The sequence below is a fragment of the Hyperolius riggenbachi genome, chromosome 1 (genome assembly GCF_040937935.1).
Source record: "Hyperolius riggenbachi isolate aHypRig1 chromosome 1, aHypRig1.pri, whole genome shotgun sequence".
In the NCBI taxonomy this organism is placed as follows: Eukaryota; Metazoa; Chordata; class Amphibia; order Anura; family Hyperoliidae; genus Hyperolius; species Hyperolius riggenbachi.
Window position 1 is genome coordinate 357,610,832 of NC_090646.1, and position 20,297 is coordinate 357,631,128.

At 46.6% G+C, this 20,297-nt stretch overlaps 1 protein-coding gene across 2 annotated transcripts in view; it reads right to left on the bottom strand.

The window, feature by feature from the left end:
• The window catches only part of SLC25A42 (solute carrier family 25 member 42), a 71,956-nt gene extending 51,659 nt beyond the window's left edge, over window positions 1-20,297 (bottom strand). The window contains exon 1 of one of the 2 annotated variants that reach the window (XM_068234194.1): window positions 20,201-20,297. The gene's annotated coding sequence lies outside the window, so the exon portion shown is untranslated. Of the gene's footprint in view, window positions 1-1,708; window positions 1,830-20,200 lie in introns of those variants that run through there. The other variant, XM_068234195.1, reaches the window with a different exon arrangement.

Below are 20,297 nucleotides of genomic sequence, written 5' to 3' on the forward strand. Positions count from 1 at the left end.
TGTGATTTATGAGGGATTGCAGAGTGCAGGGGGACCTTAGTGGGGTTTGGGATAGCAACAGAGGCTGGGCTGTATAGGCAGATCCAGCCTCTGTATGCAGATAACATTCTTTAAACACACCTCGGGTTCTCTTTAAGGTGAAAAAAAGAGAGGAGGGGGTAAGCAACAAGCAGCCAGTAATGTTCCCGAGTCCTGGCAGCGCAAGCCAACTATTTATTTTGAGAGCTCCTGTATCACATACCTACAACTGCTGCAGGACCTTGTGGTAACAATTATGTTTTCCAAACCTACATAAATGATACCGATAGACAAATACACGTAATAACAAAGCAGATGTATATATTGGAGCATATTTCTGGGCCTTAAATCATTTCTGAGCAAAGGCTCTAGCCCCTTTAAGGAACCAGTTTTCACTTTCTGATCACTGTGATTGGCTCACAGTGATCAGGGTGTCAGGAGCCGCTGCCTTTAACCACTTAAGCCTAACTGGACGAATAGATTTGTCCAGTGTAGTTGTGGAGACTGCACCACCAGATCTCCTGTGAGTGGAACAACTGTAAGGGACCAGAAGGACAGCAGGAGGCTGGAAGAAGCCCCAGGTAAGTTGAACTGGTCATCTTTATTTCACTTTTGGTTTCCTTTAACTTCTTGAGGACCGCATCACACTGATGGGCGTGAGCGCGGCAGCAGCCCCAGAACCGCCTAACGCCGATCGGCGTAAGGTCCTGTGGGCGCGTTTTGCAGGAGATCACGTGCTGATGCGCGCACATCTCCGCTTTAGTGACGGAGCTCCGCCCTGCCTTCAGTCTCCCAGCTGCGATCGCCGCTAGGAGACCGTTAGACCGTCTATTTACTGTGTACATCGCTGCGATCCACGGCAGCGCTGTCCCCCTGGGCGGCAAGACAGTGATCCGCTGGCATAGGCTGAAGCCTATGACAGCTGATCGCACTGATTGGCTGGCTGAGGGAGGGAGGGGGAAATAGAAAAAAAATAGGTTTATTTATAAAAAGAAAAAAAAAAAAAAACACAAAACATTTGTATAAAAAAAAAAAAAAAAAAACAACAACCTGGGAGTGATCAGACCTCACCAACAGAAAGCTCTGTTGGTGGGCAGAAAAGGAGGGGGGGCAATCACTTGTGTGCTGAGTTGTGTGGCCCTGCAGCGAGGCCTTAAAGCTGCAGTGGCCCAATTTGTGAAAAATGGCCTGGTCTTTAGGGGGGTTTAAGCCCGTTGTCCTTAAGTGGTTTAAGGCGTGTACACATGCCTGATTCATTCATGCAGAACAGCCGCCCCGCGGGCGGGTCTGACGACCCGTCGTTTGAATGAATCGGGTGTGTGTACGGGCCTTTAGTGACATCCATACACTAGATTTTCATCAGCCAAAACTATTGAGACTGATAGCTAAAAGACCAAAGTCATTGCTTTGCTTTTGCTCTCAACCACAATGGGGCGCCTCATGCTCATTCTTCTTCCTCCATAGAGCAAACGGCTCAGCCAATAACTGAGCAGCATGTCTGTAGAGCTATTGTTCCAAAACTGTCAACTAAATCAATCACCAACAAAACTTTCAGACAACGGACAATGAAAGAGAGGTACAGTCCAGAATATCGAGGCTCATGCCCCAGATGGAAGAACTTAAATAAGAAGTAGGTGCTAAAGGAGTGGGCCAAACTATGAACAGCAAAATAAATTAACTTCATACAAACCCATATACACAGAGTCTGGATGTCTTGGCGATGCATCAGGGAGGCGTGTACACGTTATTAACTTCCCATCAGATCGACAGGATCATTTCCAACATGCCTGATCTGCTCCTGGTTGATAACAGGATCGATTTTCAGATCCCTACTGCACAAAATCGATCGGGAGGAAGATTAGACCTGTAGGAAATTATGATTTGACGCATTGATCTGGCAGGAAATAGAAATGTGTGTACCTAGCATTAGTCTTTAAATTGGAAATGTACATCATTACTATTGTTATCTGGGACTGATAGTCAAATGTATTTCCCATGACTGCAGAATAAACTATTACAACTAGCACAGATTTAGGTCATCTAAGGATTAGAGCTTCAGACTAAAGCTGAAATAAATTCCAGAATTGTATATCCATTTATAGCTGGGAACATCAGTTTAACGATCTGCCATAACAAACCTTGCAGATAAACAGAAGAACAACTTTCTTTGCTTCTGTTTTCATCAATGAAAAACATTATGCTTTAGTTGCCAATTATATGGCACTAAAACAACAAATTCTCTGCAGGTTTATGGATGGTTAAATAAAACAGGTTTAGGAGCTTATATAAATGGAAAGAAAAAAAATAGCAAAACAACTATGTTGTTAGATAAAGCAATTCAAACAGGTGGCCTGCTTCTCTTATCTGTGCCCTGACACATTACTTTGATTGCTCTGATTACAGCCATTTTTATACAGTTCAAATAAACTTCACTCTTGCACAAAGTCTAAACATTAACCCTTCTGTTAGCTTTATTCACATTTGTATCTGGCAATCCCCAATCAGTTTAGAGAACTGAGATGACCTGGAATTATGGTAACCACAGAAGAGAGACGTAATTGCTTGTGCATGCTGCTCACTAACATTGCCAGCCAATTCACTGAACAACCCTGCAAATTCTTATCACTCCTCTCTATTATACAATACTGTCTACCCATGCTTAGGAAAGAATTCCCATTGCCAAGGCAATTACTCTCACTGCCAAAAACACGGTTTTGCATAGTATGAGGAAGTGTTTAAACATCTACATGGATTTTACTGATATATTGCAATTTTAGGAATTTCTCACCCTTTGCGGTTGTACCATAGTCAACAGGAATTGAGGGAACCAACTTAAAGCGGATCTGAACTCAGAACTTCCTATCTGCTCTAAAAGATAAGCAACAGCATAATAACCTTTAAAAAAAAAAAAAAGATTCACAGCTGATACAAATCCTGCAATAAATCTGCAGTGCGTCTACTTCCTGCTTTCATGGAAGCAGACATAGGGTTAACATCCAGTGTTTACAAATCAGCAGCTCTACCATGGCAGAGGAGATTCCTGAGCTGACAGCTGAGAAATAAAATTACAGTTGTGATTAGTCACAGATGAGCGGGAATTAAACAGGCTAAACTATCTAAATATGTACAAGATGCATTTCTCTGTTTTCCTTCTGTCCTGTGCAAGCGTTAGGATTCACTTCAACAGGATTATCATGGGAGATATTTTCTTGCTTACAAAAAGCAGAATTGCAAATGCCTTCTGATTTCAGATTATATTTAACAGGAATATTACCAGTGAAATTAATGTTTCAGTACTGTGCGGACATAGTAAAATATCTGTCAGGTATTATCATTGTCTGTTTCCACAGAAGACATTTTCTCATTTTCTGTGGTGTTTCAGATGTCAGAAATAGAGTGAAGTCTCTCAAAAGTAGAAATATTAATACAAACCTTTTCTTATTCTATCCTAAATGGAGGAAGTAAACATTCTGCTGTAAGCCAAGTTAGCCAACTCATATAAAAAGTGCCCCAGTACCATATAATATATCATTATATGAGTAATATCTGACCTTACATAAAAATAATATATCACAAACCACTGCCTGTGCTCCTTCAATGATCTACTAATGCCCTCTTGGTTAATTCATGGCTACAAAACTTCTCTCAGGATGCTGCATTCAGTGGAATTCACTTCCTCATCCAAAGAGCTTCCCTACTCCATAATATGTTTGAAGAATTTTTCAGAACAGCTTATAGCCATTCACCATCAACTAATGGGTTTACTTGGTTATAAAATGATTAGAATCCTATCCTACCCATCCACCTTTCCTCTTGCACCTCTAAAGCCCCATCTACACGATACAATTCTTTTGTACGATTCAATTACGATTCTATTTACGATCCGATTAAATCTGACATGTCCGATCGAGATTAGATTCAATTCAATTTGCCATTGCTCTGCAATGGCAAATAGAATTGAATCTAATCCAAATCGGACATGACGGATTTAATTGTATCGTAAATCGAATCGTACAAAGAATCGTATCGCGTAGATGGGGCTTAACAACCAGCCCTGTCAGTCCTGGCTGCCTATCACAGGATACAATTATACAGTCTTGCCCCTCCCTACTTAACTGCACTTATCTCCAGATACTGCCCTGCATGTAATCTCCTCTCTACTCTCCTCACCTCAGCCCATATGCACTTTTTCAACTGAGTTTTCTCCAAGGTGATCATTTTAAACTTGTCAATAAAATGCCTTTTAAGCCACCAGAAAGCAAGAAAAACCTCAAAATAGTTTTGATAGTACTTTTCCCCCTACTTTTTTAGTTAAAAAGTGCTGGAAAGTTATTTTAAATCAAAGATGAAAAATTATCTCCTAGGAGAATACTATGGTGAAAAAGTAAATTGCATATGGTCCCTCTTCTCATGCTCGCATAAATGACTTCTCTCAAATCTTCCCACTTCTCCGGAACCATCTTCCACAATCACATCCACACTATCTTTAGGCAGAACCTGAAAACTCACCTCTTCAGGCAAGCATATCATCTCGCCTGAGGCCCATAAACAGGGATTAATCCAGTACTGAACTTCATCCTAATAGTAGTCAATACTCAGTTTCTCATGAGAAATCTTTACATTATGTAATATATCACCAAGGACGTGTTGCTGATATTAAGTAAATCCCCTCCCACAGGGTGATGTATTAGCAATGGGTGGCTATGAAAGTTTCCTGGCTGTTAACCTTGTTGCATTGTGGGAAATAACATGCTGTTGCCAAGCAAGCAGTAAGTTCCTCTGTGCATTAACCCCCCCCCCCCCCCCCCCCCCCCCACCCAAAAAAAAAAAAACTTTTAAGCCTACCACATTGCTAGTGGGCATGTTTATAATTAAGGGCAGCTTGTGCTGCTCTTTTCTTTTTCATGGCTTCCAGTACTAAAGATGAGACCTGCTAGCGCACAAACACACACACACACACACACACACTTTCTGTAAAATTCCCCTTGAACTAGCCATCAACCACTTTCTTGTACAACGCTCCTCCATCCTGTTGCTCTATACCTTTAGACTGTAAGCCCATTTGATTATTGCTCTTTGCCCTTATGTGCTGTGTAAAACCTTTAGCATTTTTTACACTGTACACTAAAAAATGTTATGCGTTAAAACAGAGTTATTAGCAGGGGCATGTGTGCCCCTGCTAAAACGCCGCTATCCCGCGGCTAAACGGGGGTCCCTTCACCCCCAAACCCACCCCCCGCAAAACTTGGTCGTAAACTTGGTCGTAAAATTTTCTCTTCCTGGAGGCAGGGCTAACGGCTGCAGCCCTGCCTCTCAGCAAGTCTATCAGACGCGCATCGCCGCCTCTCCCCCACCCCTCTCAGTGAAGGAAGACTGAGAGGGGCAGGGGAGAGGCAGAGGTACGCGTCTGATAGACGCGCATGAGGCAGGGCTGCGGCGGTTAGCCCTGCCCCAATGCGGAAGCGCTCCCCGGCTGTACGGAGGGGATTTGGGGGTGAAGAGACCCCCGTTAAGCCGCGGGATAACGGCGTTTTAGCAGGGGCACACATGCCCCTGCTATCTATGAGGTCTGAAGCGAGATTTATTCTCGCTTCAGACTCTCTTTAAAGAAAGATACATGCATTATGGACTGCTACAAAAATACTTTTACTGGTAAATTAAGACTGTACTAGCAATTACATACTATAGCGGTGGTATTTTAGGATTGGGTGGTTCGTGAAGCCCCACCTTCTATTGTGACATTTACAGTTTGCCTACTGTTGCCAATGGATTCCTTTGCTACAAGACTGGAGCTCCTCTTTCATAGAGAGATTGATGAGCTCCACAAAGATATTGTGGACATAGGTCACAGGTTAGTGGCCTTAGAAGAGAAGGAGGAGAGCACCATGCGGCAATGGCTGCCCTGCAAGAAAAAACAAGGAGGCAGGATAATCAGCTTAATAGTCTTAGGACACAACTGGATGATTAAAAGAATAGATCCAGGAGGCAGGATATATGGGTTAGGGGGCTCCCCGAGGCAACTGCACAGAAGGATCTGAAGCCTACCCTGGTGGACAGCTTTAATAAGATTCTGAATAGGCCTGACCAGACACAGGTAGAAAAAGAGAGGGCACACTGGGGACTGATGCCTAGGAATCCAGATCCATCTAAACCTAGGGACGTCATCTGTCGCCTCCTGTGTTATGCTGAGGTTGAGGAGATCTTTCTTAAAGTGAACCTTAACCACTTGAGGACCTAGGGCTTTACCCCCCTTAAGGACCAGCCACTTTTTTTCCATTCAGACCACTGCAGCTTTCACGGTTTATTGCTCGCTCATACAACCTACCACCTAAATGAATTTTGGCTCCTTTTCTTGTCACTAATAAAGCTTTCTTTTGGTGCTATTTGATTGCTCCTGCGATTTTTACTTTTTATTATATTCATCAAAAAAGACATGAATTTTGGCAAAAAAAAATGATTTTTTTTAACTTTCTGTGCTGACAGTTTTCAAATAAAGTAAAATTTCTGTATACATGCAGCGGCGAAAAATGTGGACAAACATGTTTTTGATTAAAAAAAACCCATTCAGCGCATATTTATTGGTTTGGGTAAAAGTTATAGCGTTTACAAACTATGGCGCAAAAGTGAATTTTCCCATTTTCAAGCATCTATGACTTTTCTGACCCCTGTCATGTTTCATGAGGGGCTAGAATTCCAGGATAGTATAAATACCCCCCAAATGACCCCATTTTGGAAAGAAGACATCCCAAAGTATTCACTGAGAGGCATAGTGAGTTCATAGAAGATATTATTTTTTGTCACAAGTAAGCGGAAAATGACACTTTGGACAAAAAAAAAGAAAAAAAGTTTCCATTTCTTCTAACTTGCGACAAAAAAAAAATGAAATCTGCACGGACTCACCATGCCCCTCTCTGAATACCTTGAAGGGTCTACTTTCCAAAATGGGGTCATTTTGGGGGGTGCTAAATTGTAAGCACCCCTGTAAAGCCTAAGGTGCTCATTGGACTTTGGACCCCTTAGCGCAGTTAGGCTGCAAAAAAGTGCCACACATGTGGTATTGCCGTACTCAGGAGAAGTAGTATAATGTGTTTTGGGGTGTATTTTTACACATACCCATGCTGGGTGGGAGAAATATCTCTGTAAATGTTAATCTTTTGATTTTTTTTCTTTTTACACACAATTGTCCATTTACAGAGAGATTTCTCCAACCCAGCATGGGTATGTGTACAAATACACCCCAAAACACATTATACTACTTCTCCTGAGTACGGCGATACCACATGTGTGGCACTTTTTTGCACCCTAACTGCGCTAAAGGGCCCAAAGTCCAATGAGTACCTTTAGGATTTCACAGGTCATTTTGCGGAATTTGATTTCCAGACTACTCCTCACAGTTTAGGGCCCCTAAAATGCCAGGGCAGTATAGGAACCCCACAAATGACCCCATTTTAGAAAGAAGACACCCTAAGGTATTCCGTTAGGAGTATGGTGAGTTCATAGAAGATTTTATTTTTTGTCAAAAGTTAGCGGAAAATTGATTTTTATTGTTTTTTTTCACAAAGTGTCATTTTCCACTAACTTGTGACAAAAATAAAATCTTCTATGAACTCACCATACTCCTAACGGAATACCTTGGGGTGTCTTCTTTCTAAAATGGGGTCTTCTTTCTAAAATGGGGTCATTTGTGGGGTTCCTATACTGCCCCTGGCATTTTAGGGGCCCTAAACCGTGAGGAGTAGTCTGGAAATCAAATTCCGCAAAATGACCTGTGAAATCCTAAAGGTACTCATTGGACTTTGGCCCTTTAGCGCAGTTAGGGTGCAAAAAAGTGCCACACATGTGGTATCGCCGTACTCGGGAGAAGTAGTACAATGTGTTTTGGGGTGTATTTTTACACATACCCATGCTGGGTGGGAGAAATAACTCTGTAAATGGACAATTGTGTGTAAAAAAATCAAAAGATTGTCATTTACAGAGGTATTTCTCCCACCCAGCATGGGTATGTGTAAAAATACACCCCAAAACACATTGTACTACTTCTCCCGAGTACGGCGATACCACATGTGTGTCACTTTTTTTGCACCCTAACTGCGCTAAGGGGCCCAGAGTCCAATGAGTACCTTTAGGCTTTACAGGGGTGCTCACAATTTAGCACCCCGCCCACTTGCCAGGACAGTTAAACCCCACAAATGACCCCATTTTGGAAAGAATACACAACAAGGTATTCCATGAGGGTAATGGTGAGGTCATTGAAAATTTTATTTTTTGTCACAAGTAAACGGAAAATGACACTTTGTTAAAAAAAAAAAAAATTCTGCTAACTTGTGACAAAACTAAAATCTTTTATGAACTCACCGTGCACCTCACATAATACTTTAGGGTGTCCTCTTTCCAAAATGGGGTCATTTGTGAAGTCTGTCCTGGCATTTTAGGGTCTCTGCAATCATTACATGTATGGCCAGTATTAGGAGTTTCTGCTATACTCCTTATATTGGGTATACGGGTAATGCACTCTGGGCTGAAAGGAAAAATGAACGGCAAACATACCTTGCTCCACATCAATGGCAGATCTTCCTCCACATCAATGGCAGTGATAACCTCAGGAGAGAGACACCCCGTGCACCCTGCACTCAGGGTGAGCCACCAACTTATGTGACTGGGCCTCAGAACTTTAGTATACAGCATTATGCCTGTAGGATACAGCAATATGCCTGCCAATAGAGATGACTCTGTGTGGCATTAAAGCATCATCATAGGCCCAAATCACATATAAACCGGGGGTGTCCACACTCAGGGAAATTCAAACATGCCGTCTTATATCGCCAACCCAGGACAGATCAGCAATATCAAGCATGGAAACCGATCCTTCTTCCGACTTTTATGCTTACCCGTTTGGTTTTCAAGCTTACCTCTCCTCTCCCTGCGACAATGTGCGAAAGACCACTGAGTGTGTGCCTACTCCTGTGTCTGGAGTTCCCTAGGTTCTAATAGTGTATCCTGCTCGTGGTACCTCTCAAAACACTCCCCTACGCATAGGCCAGGGTGGTCAGGACATTTGGGACAATAAAAAACGGTGTCAGTCCTTCTTCTAGCACTGCTGCAGACACGACAACGTTTTCTTCGGATGCGTTGACCCTGGGGTACTCGGAATCTGATAGGCGTAATGCCTTCCATGCAATCGGCTAGTTGCATCTGGGGGGGGGGACCCTGACACCTCCTGGATACAGGATGTCCAGAATGATCTGTTCCTGAAATTGAAGGAAAGATCCAGTTCTCCCCAGCCTTACTGTAGAGAACAAAGCTGTTGTATACTGCCAATTGAATCAGATAAAAAGACACCTTTTCTCTATACCAGCGTCTTGTTTTCCGGGTAACTAAATAGGGCGCTAACCTCTGGTCATTGAAGTCCACCCCTCCCATGTTGACATTATATTCGTGGACGACAAGGGGCTTTTCAATGACCGCAGTTGCCCGTTGAATTTGGACTGTCGTGTCTGTGTGAATGGTGGACAGAAAGTAAATGTCCCTCTTGTCCCTCCATTTCACCGCGAGCAGGTCTTCAGTACGCAAGGCGGCCCTCTGCCCCCGTTCAAGTCTGGTGGTAACGAGCCGTTGGGGGGAAGCCCTGGCGACTAGGCCGCGCAGTGCCACAGCATCGGATTCCTTCTAACTTTAAGTGCTGAAAGAGGGCCACACTTGTGTAATAATTGTCCACAAAAAGATGGTACCCCTTCCGGAACAAGGGTAACACCAAGTCCCACACAACCTTTCCACTGCTCCCCAGGTAGTCAGGGCATCCGACCGGCTCCAATTTTGAGTCTTTTCCCCTCATAGACCCTAAAACGACATGTATAGGCCTGTGGCCCTTTCACAGAGCTTATACAGTTTCACCCCATACCGGGCGCAGCTTGCTTGGGATGTACTGTTTGATGCCAAGGCGCCCGGTAAAGCGTAAGAGGGACTCGTCTACGCAGATGTTCTGTTCAGGGATATAAGCATCTGCAAATGTTGATGACAGGTGGTCTATGAGGGGCCGAATTTTGTGGAGCCGGTCATAAGCAGGGTGGCCCTTTTCATGACAGGTTTTGTCGTCGTTGAAGTGCAGGAAGCGCAGAGATGGACTCAAATCGTGTCCTGGACATGGCAGCAGGGTACAAGGGAACATGATTTACTGGGTTCGTAGACCAATACGACCGCAGTACATTCTGTTTCATTAGTCCCAAGTGAAGGATAAGGGCCAAAAAGATTTTAATGTCGGAAACTTGGACTGGTTTCCACCGGAAAGGCTGGGCATACATGCTCTCCGGGTGCTCGGTGATGAATTGTGTGGCTTTACGGTTGGTCTCGACCACAATTAAGTCCAAGAGAACCTGGGTGATGAATAGCTGCAAAAAGTCTAGGGGCCGTTCCTAGATGAGCTGTCGCCACCTGGACTCCAGACTGGGCGGTGAAAGGGGGCACTACGGGTGCGGCGGAATCAGGGGATTGCCAATCTGGTTGTGCCAGCACCTCTGGGAGTCTATGGGTACTACGGGCCCGTCTTCTTCTTGGTGGCTGCGACGGGGGTACTACTGCACTTGCCACCGTACCAGTTTCAACTTCCATGCTGACGCTCACCACTTCGCCAGGGTCTACAGAAGTACTGGTACCAAGTCCAGGAGATGCTGCGCTGCTGGTGCCCTGCCTCACCAAGAAAACTATCAACAGCGCTAGCACCACCCTGCTGCCCTTGAGGCGGATCCTGCGACACCTGCGGTCTAACGACTTGGAGGTCTGGTACGCCTGGCTCTAGCTGGGACCATAGCCTCGTCATCACTATCGGTCAGGGAACCACTGCTTTCTACAGGTTCAAATTCGGACCCGGAAGATTCGACTGATGATTCTTCCCAAAATAACTCATCCGAATGGTCCATGTACCTGTATACCTCGTCATCGGAAAGCCCCCTTCTTGCCATTGTGGATTGCTAAATTTATGGGGTTTTCCTCCGAGACTACCCAGAAAAAAAAGAGCACCTACCTAGCAAAAAGGGAGTATATGAGAGGTATTGGGGTTGGTGGGGAAGTGGGGTCTCAGAGGCAATCAAACAATCACGGGACAATCAAATACAATTACAGCACAATCGACTCCAATCACAGCACAAGCAAATCTGATGCACTCGGAAGGTGGTGGTTGGAAGTGGTGGGGGGGAGGGTGGGGTTGGGTTGTGGCGGGAAGTGGGGTCTCAGGCAATCAAACAATCACGGGACAATCGAAGCCGATCACGGGACAATCAAATACAATTACAGCACAATCGAATACAATCGCAGCACAAGCAAATCTGATGCACTCGGAAGGTGGTGGTTGGAGGTGGGGGGGGGGGGGGGGGGTTGGGTGTGGCGGGAAGTGGGGTCTCAGAGGCAATCAAACAATCACGGGGAAATCGAAGCCGATCACGGGACAATCAAATACAATTACAGCACAATCGAATACAATCACAGCACAAGCAAATCTGATGCACTCGGAAGGTGATGGGGGGAGGGTGGGGTTGGGTGTGGCGGGAAGTGGGGTCTCAGAGGCAATCAAACAATCACGGGACAATCCAAGCAGATCACGGGACAATCAAATACAATCGCAGCACAATCAAATACAATCGCAGCACAATCAATCAAATACAAGCGCAGCACAATCAAATACAAGCACAGCACAATCAAATACAAGCGCAGCACAATCAAATACAAGCGCAGCACAATCAAATACAAGCGCAGCACAATCAAATACAAGCGCAGCACAATCAAATACAAGCGCAGCACAATCGATACAATCAAAGCACAGTCAAATACAATGCACTTGGACGGTAATTGGGGGGGGGGGCCTGAGGGCGATTTAAGGGGGTGGGGGGTTGATCAGGAGCCCGCACGGGGCAGACTGAGTCCTGATCTGATGAGAGGCAGACACGGGGTTACTGATCGCAGATCAGTTAGTGATTGCTGGGGAGGACAGATGTAAACAAAGAGCAGGGGATGTAATCAGGAGGGGGGTATGAGGGCAATCGAGGGCCTGGGCAGGTGATCGGTTACCCCCGCGGGGCAGTTAGGGTCTGCTCTGATGGGTGGGGGTGCTGAGGGGTGATGGACAGGTGATCAGAGGGGGATCAGAGGGGGATCAGGGGGTAAGGTAGCTGTATACAGATGTATACAGTATACAGGGGGGTAGTCTGGGATGGGGTGTGGGGGTGATCTAAAGGTAGGGGGGGGGGGGGGAGGATCAGGGGTGACTAGGAGGCAGTTAGGGACCTAACGCAGGGGATAGCGTCAAAGGTTAGTGGCAGGTGGCGGGGGTGAGGGTTTTATATGGGTGCAAGGGTGCTGGGCAGGGGTCTGCTGGGGTGATCAGGGGGGGTATGAGGCCTGGGGTGGGAGATCAGGGGGGCTGTGGGCAAAATAAAGTTATGTGCTGGTATACCTGAAAGTGCTTCCTCCTCGCTGGTGGTCTCTGCAACAATGAGACCACGAGGCGAGGAGGAAGCACGTATAAGGCACTTTGTTTACCTAACAAAGTGCCTTATACATTCTGATTGGCCTATTGTGCGGATTCCTCCGCTCACCGGCTCTGCTAAGTGGCCGGCGAGCGGAGACAAAATGCCCGAGTAACGATCCCGGGCGGAGGATCGCGTCACGGATGACGCGATCGCTCCGCCCATGCCCTTAGAAGGACCGCCGCCTCTGTGGGTGAGCCGGTCCTTCAGGGCTCCACTTCCCGGCCGCCCCTGTGCGTTAGGCCTTGGGGTGATCTAAAGGTGGGGGGGGGGGGATCAGGGGTGACTAGGAGGCAGTTAGGGACCTAAACCAAGGGGCAGCGTCGCTAGTTAGTGGCAGGTGGGGGGGTGGGGGTTTTGCAGGGGTGCAAGGGTGCTGGGCAGGGGTCTGCTGGGGTGATCAGGGGGGGTATGAAGCCTGGGGTGGGAGATCAGGGGGGCTGTGGGTAAAAAAAGCAGTGTGGCTTGTAACTTACAAAGTGCTTCCTCCTCGCTGGTGGTCTCTGCAACAATGAGACCACGAGGCGAGGAGGAAGCACGTATAAGGCACTTTGTTTACCTAACAAAGTGCCTTATACATTCTGATTGGCCCCATGCACGGATTCCTCCACTCGCCGGCGCTGCTAAGTGGCCGGCGAGCGGAGACAAAATGCCGGGCTTCCGATTCCCGGCGGAGGATCGCGTCACTGATGACGCGATCACTCCGCCCATGCCCCTACAAGGACCGCCGCCTTTGGGCATGAGCTGGTCCTTGTGGGGTCCACTTCCCGGCCGCCTCTGTGCGTTAGGCGGTCGGGAAGTGGTTAAGTGAAAAAACTAAATTGAGTTTTACTCACCTGGGGCTTACCTCAGCCCCCTGCAGCTGATCGGTGCCCACGGCGAGTCGCTCTGATGCTCCGGGTCCCGCCGGCGGCCACTTCCGGTTTCGCCGTCAGGACCCGTCAGGCTGGGGAACGCGGCTGATTCTACGTGTTCCCAGCCAAAATAGCACCCCTATGCGGCCATATGGGAACGCGGCTGGCCGCATAGGGGTGCTATTTTGGCTGGGAACACGTAGAATCAGCCGCGTTCCCCAGCCTGACGGGTCCTGACAGTGAAACCGGAAGTGGCCGCAGGCGGGACCCGGAGCATCAGAGCGACTCGTCGTGGGCACCGATCAGCTGCAGGGGGCTGAGGTAAGCCCCAGGTGAGTAAAACTCAATTTATTTTTTTCACTTAAGTGCCTCTTTAAAGAGACTCTGTAACAAAATTTTCAGCCTTAGCTCTTCTGTCCTATAAGTTCCTTTGCCTGTTCTAATGTGCTCTGGCTTACTGCAGCCTTTCCTAATTGCACAGTGGCTGTGGTATCTCTGTTATATGATCTAATCTGTTTCCTTCTGTCGGGCTAAGGCTTGAATGTGTGGAATGTGCAGGGCTGCTTGTGATTGGATAGAAGAGATACACACCCTCTGCAGGCTCTGTATGACTCACACACTCTGCCTATGTGAGCCTATCACAAGCTGGTTAGTTTGTTTGTAAACACTGCCTAAAACTGTTAATTACAAGCCAGGATTGCAGCAGAGAGTGGCAGAAACAGCACAGAGGGGCCCAGGAGAACATAATGAATAGAATGGTATGCTTTTTGCTGTAAAAATGTTAGAGTACAGATTCTCTTTAAAACTAAGGAAATCAACCATATCGACTTTGCTGTGGAAATGCTGATCTTTATCTCGGCTATATCCAGAACTTCGGCCCAAAGGAGAGCAGTAAGACCTGTCTTAAAGAGACTCTGTAACATGAAAAAGATCCCCTGGGAGGTACTCACCTCGGGTGGGGGAAGCCTCCGGATCCTAATGAGGCTTCCCACGCCGTCCTCTGTCCCACGGGGGTCTCGCTGCAGCCCTCTGAACAGCCGGCGACAGGCCCGACTGTAATTTCAATATTTACCTTTGCTGGCTCCAGCGGGGGCGCTGTGGCTGCTTTCCTCTCCGAACTACACGGAAATACCCGATCTCAGTCGGGTCCGCTCTACTGCGCAGGCGCCGGAAACTTGCGCCTGCGCAGTAGAGCAGACCCGACGGCGATCGGGTATTTCCGTGTAGTTCGGAGCCGACAGCCGTCAGAGCGCCTGCACAGGAGCCAGGAAGGTAAATATTACGTCACGGCTGCACAGAGGGCTGCAGCGAGACCCCCGTGGGACAGAGGACGCCGTGGGAAGCCTCATTAGGATCCGGAGGCTTCCCCCACCCGAGGTGAGTACCCCCCAGGGGATTTTTTGAGGTTACAGATCCTCTTTAACCTCCTGAGCGTTCTGGACGAGCTGAGCTCGTCCAGAGACGCCGGAGGGTGCCGCTCAGGCCCTGCTGGGCCGATTTGCTCCAAATAAAAAGGAGCACACGCAGCCGGCACTTTGCCAGCCACGTGTGCTACCTGATCGCCGCCGCAGCGCGGCGATGCGCCGCGGCGAAAGAGGGTCCCCTCAGCCGCCCGAGCCCAGCGCAGCCGGACCAAACAGTTCCGGCCAGCACTAAGGGCTGGATCGGAGGAGGCTGACGTCAGGACGTCGGCTGACGTCCATGACGTCACTCCGCTCGTGGCCATGGCGACAAGGAAAGCAAAACAAGAAGGGCCGCTCATCGCGGCCCTTCTTGTTACTTCTGATCGCCGGAGGCGATCAGAAGTACGAATTAGGAGCGCCCTCTAGTGGGCTTTCATGCAGCCAACTTTCAGTTGGCTGCTTGAAATAGTTTTTTTTTTTTACTAAAAAAAAAACGTCCGGTCGCCAGCCTGGTGATCTTAAGCGGGATGACTTCTAAAGAGGAGGGCACCCTTTTGCTCTAATCGCTAGAGTGGATGGAAAGTCTGTCATCCTAAGAACAAAAGATGACCTTTAAGACTTTCTTTGTAAACTGGGCCTGGAAGGGGTTGACTTTCCTACCTGGAGAGGAGTTGTCTGTCCCGACGCTACCACAGAGGGACAGATGGCAGCAGCCCCTCTCCTAGAGTAAGAGGAAACCAAAGGCACAAAGATTCTAGTTAAAATTTTGCTTGCTTCTCCTAAAGGGTGCAACAGTACTAAGTGCATATGGAGGAATCCATTTAGCTGTTGCTGGGTGTCACAGGAGCCCTGGTGGCTGGAACGCGAAATGCCTTCCAAACGGTTCCAGGGCACAAATCGTGCGAACTGTGGTCGCAGTCAATGCGCAGAAACCATTGGGAATTGGCCGCCGACCAGCCAGAAGGGAGCCCGTGGGTTACGGAAATACACTTTACACACTATTTCAGGGTATCTGCCACCACCACTGGTATGGGCCAGTGGTCCCTACTGACTGATTGACTGATCCTGCAAATAAAAACGGTTAAGCACACTCTATTCTGTCTAGCTAGCAACAACAGTAGCGTCTCTTCAGAGGTCTGGGTTAAATTTGTGTGGCTGAGTAGCAGGGTAGCGGAACAGTGAACGACTTTGATAAAGTCTTTATTCACGTGCAATATAAATAATATATACAGACAATCATTAAAATCAACAATTATTGAAACATTAATAGCCGGTATGAAATAAAAAGGGAGAAAATACTTAGGGTTTGTGGAAATATGTCCGCTCTGCGATAACTTGTAGAGTTCCTTTTGTTCAGTTTCAGCAAAGTTCAAAGTCCAAACAAAATGGCTACCACTTGTTCCTCAAAGTGGTAGCAGCTTTCAGGAAGGTGGAAAAATGGAGGAATGAGGGAAGATCCCCTCGCACATACTTTTGATGAAACTGGTTTGGGGGTGTGGCAATGCCAGTCCCCTCTGAATTACCCACCAATGACAGTTCATTCCCTCTGAGAGATTTTAGGTTTAAACTTATAAAATGCCGTAACTCACAAACGATACAAGTCATATTTAGGTGGATAACAGATTCATACTTGTCGGAAAATACAGATTAATATGACATCAGACATGGCTAGTGCAGTGGACCCAGTTCTTGAGAAGGGTCATACCTCAATAACCGGAACGGGCTATCGCGATGAATTTCATATCAGTACGATGGCAAGATTTTACCGAATAAGACTATATGAATTTCGTAGCTGTGCGATGTACAGTTGCCATATAATCGACAAGAAACCATACATCATATGCATTCAGATGGCCCTTGGTCGATGCCGGATAGTCTGGGTGAAAGCAGGTTTTGAATAGGCTTCCTGCTGGGAGTAGCTTCCTTGCTCTCCCTGTATGAAAAGGCTCACCAAATGGAGGTAATTAAAAATAAACATTCTCCTGGACACAGGCCTGGTCCAAGCTAATTAACACATCAAAAGACATCCTGCATCTAAGTACTGCTAGCCCAGATTGACTGCAGATGCTCTTACACAACCAATCTAGATTCTAGCTCGTCACTGGCAATCGGTGCAATAACCCGATTGCGTTCTCTTTTCTCACGGCTGTTCCGTGACACTGGGTACCACCAATTTACTTTGATTAAGGAAGTTGTCTGTTTTTTGGTTGGGGTGTGGATCTTGAGTCCTACCCCTATACTGATACTGTGTGCCTTTAAACTGATGCACTTCGCAAATGTTATATATTGAAATGTGTGTACTGAAAACCAGTTTCTTCTGATCAGTTCTGGGGCTCAAGGCCTTTGGGTTTTTAGAGCTATAAATCAAGTGTGCAGCACAATTTTTAAAGTAAGTCAGCAATAATACCTTCCATATTCCTCCAACATTACAATCCCTTTAAGCCCATTTTTATTTAGTTTAAATTAAAATCTGTACCTGTGGTTTTCACATCACTATTATTTGTATTTTTTCCCAAACTGTTCTAATCCTTTAAGCAGTCAAAGTTTTTAAAAACATGGGTAAGCAAAACAAAAAAAAGACTTTCTAATCTTCCTAAGCCTTTCATATTGTTCCGAATTAAGAACATGAGCTCTTTGGCATACAATGGTGGTGATCTGCAGAACATCAGAAAAGTGCCATAACTCCTGCAGAAATGTCTCTCCTCTAAATATGCCAGTCTGCACTGAAGATCTCCAAAGAATTGGTGCCTACATTAAACCTGTAACTTACAAAAAAAAAAAAAAGTTAGATATTTACCTCAGTAGAGGTAAGCCTCTGGATAGCCTCGAACAGGGCTGGACAAACTTTAAGCGGCCCGGGCTGTATTCATTAAATTTCAACAAGAGTTGAGAGCGGGTGGCGGGTGATTTTAAACTCACTTCGATCGCCAATTCCCGTATAGCATCTCAATTGCAACAGGGCATCACATGACAGGATATTGGGACATGCCAGCGCATTACACGCTGGCACGTCCTGCCATCCCATCATGTGACGTCGATGCTATGGAGACCTGACGTGGGAATCAACAATCAAAGTTAGTTTTAAATCACCCTCCACCCACTCACAACTCTGCAGGGAGGGAGGGGGTAGAGGAATATAGCCCACCGACAGATCCAGCGAACTGGCCCACGGGCCGTAGTTTGCCCAGCGCTGGCCTACTGGCTTCCCAATGCATCCAAGAGCCCACCGTTGCTGCGTAGGGTCTCTCTGAACAAATCTGAAAAGAGCTTGTTGAATATGTTCTCATGACCATGCTTCCTTCTATGTACCCGCATGGCTCTACTGTGCAGTATGGCCACACTTGTACACAGTGGGGAGTGTCGCTATGAAAAAGAGGGTCCTGGCCAGCTATGGTGCTTGAGGAGGACAAGGGAAGCCTCTGGTGGTCCATAAGCTTCTCTCTACTTAGGTACTTTTTTTTTGTAAAAAGTCACAGGCTTGCTTTGTAGTGATCCCGAGAGGAACCTCGTGCAAAAAAACCACAATTATCTAAGAAGAGGGAAGCCTCTGGATCCTATAGAGGTTTCACATGTTCTCCTCACTCCTGTCTCCTCGCTCTCCAGGACCATCCAGCTGATCGGGGCTGCACTCCTCTTCAAGCATAAGTGCAGTACGAGCATGGTCGTGCCTGCGCAATAGCCACTCATACATGAGTGGCTCCGACTTACTGTGCTCCTGCATGGAGAGGAGCGAGGCCCAAATATTCAATCTGACAAGCTCTTGTCAAATTTCTTTGTGGGGCCTGTGAGCAGTAATGAAGGTATGGAGGACAGCACGGCATGGGAAGCCTCTACAGATCCAGAGGCTTCCCCCTTTTCCTAGGTAAGTATGAGTTTTTTGACCCCGGGTTCACCTTAGGTACACTTTAAATTAAGGTCACATTTGTAAGGAACTGCCAATATCCCCGGATTTTAACTACTGCTAATAGTTATTGGCAATAAGTGATGATTGCCATATTTATAAAAAGGGGCTATCAGAAAGATTACCACTTTGTAGATTGTCAAAATGTTACTCTGGTAGTCACCGCTGACTTCAGTGGAGCAGATTGGAAAGAATTATTTTTTATTTTTTTAAAGACTTGTTGCCCACTTTTGGTGCAACAAAGCCTCCCTTTTTACTGGTGATTGCAATCTCAGGCTTCACTTTTAAATCACCTAAACTGGGTTATTAGGATAGGCAATCAAAAGTTTGGACGGGGAACAGTCCTCCAATCACAGTACCCTCTAACAGCACAAAGTGTTGTGATGGCCCAAATAGTGTGGACGTAGTTTACTACAACCTATTGGAAACCTAGCAGTCTGAGAGGATGCTGTCCATCCAATCACGTTAGTGGAATTTCCATAGGAGGAGGTTTCCTGCTGGATCCCCTACAGTAGACTTTATTGTGCCGCTGTCACCATAATTGAAGTCTCTGACCCAGCTAGGTTGCACTCTACGGCGCATGCACCGTCCTACCGCATTGCCTCCTTGATCATGTTCCCATAGCCTCTCATTCTATGCATGTATGGTTACAAGTCTTTACAAACTGTGCATATGCAGAATGCTACTGAATGACTCCCTACCCTATGCGCATTTTTTATGTAATTTTTCACATTGCAATTTTTTTTCTGCATCCCAATTAAGTTAACATCATTAGTATGCATCCAATTAACTTGGATGCAAATTTAGCCTTACAAATGTGATTTTGATGTGTTTGCTTTAACTTGCATTACAAACAAATTGCTTGTGCTCTATTAGCTCTGGTTCTGCCTCCGCTAATTCTGGTAAATGCTGTAAGAAAAATGAATTTTATCTTTAAATTGAATGCATTCACTGCCCTAAAACAGCATCTAACTTGGATTTTCAGCATTAGATCACCGTCAGAACATTGTGAGCCTTGATAAACCCCAGGCAACAGTGACCCAGCTGATGTTTATTTCCTGTCTGTAGCTCAGACCCCTCAGCTGATCTGTGCGAAGTATGACTGTACTGTCCTTTATTTACCGTCCCCTGATGACAACAAGCGTGTCTCTTGAAAACATGCAACATGTGATTCCGCCTCCATCAGCCCCGCCCCCTTCATTGCATACTTCTATGGAAACATAGGATTGTGCTCCAGATGTCAGAGCACTGAGAGCAGCATTCCTTCACAATCAGCCAGCTGGCAGGGAGCCGTGCCTCTCATATATGAAGCTGCAGCCGGGCATCTTCCACTGGGCAAGCAGCAGCAGAGCTGGCGTCTCCTGTAAGTGACACTCTGCCTGCCTGTGCCAGCCCTGGGAAGGACAGTAACCTCTGCACAGCGCTGAAGGGTTGGATACACCATTATAGCAGCACACAGAATAGAACAATAATAATTCAAGCAGCCTGGCTGTCAGGCAATTCACTCACCTCTGACAGACCTCCCGCTCCTAAAAATGCGTTTACTCCAGGCCACCGTACCATTCCCTGTACTGTCGCTCAGACCACGCCCTTCTCGATGCTTCCA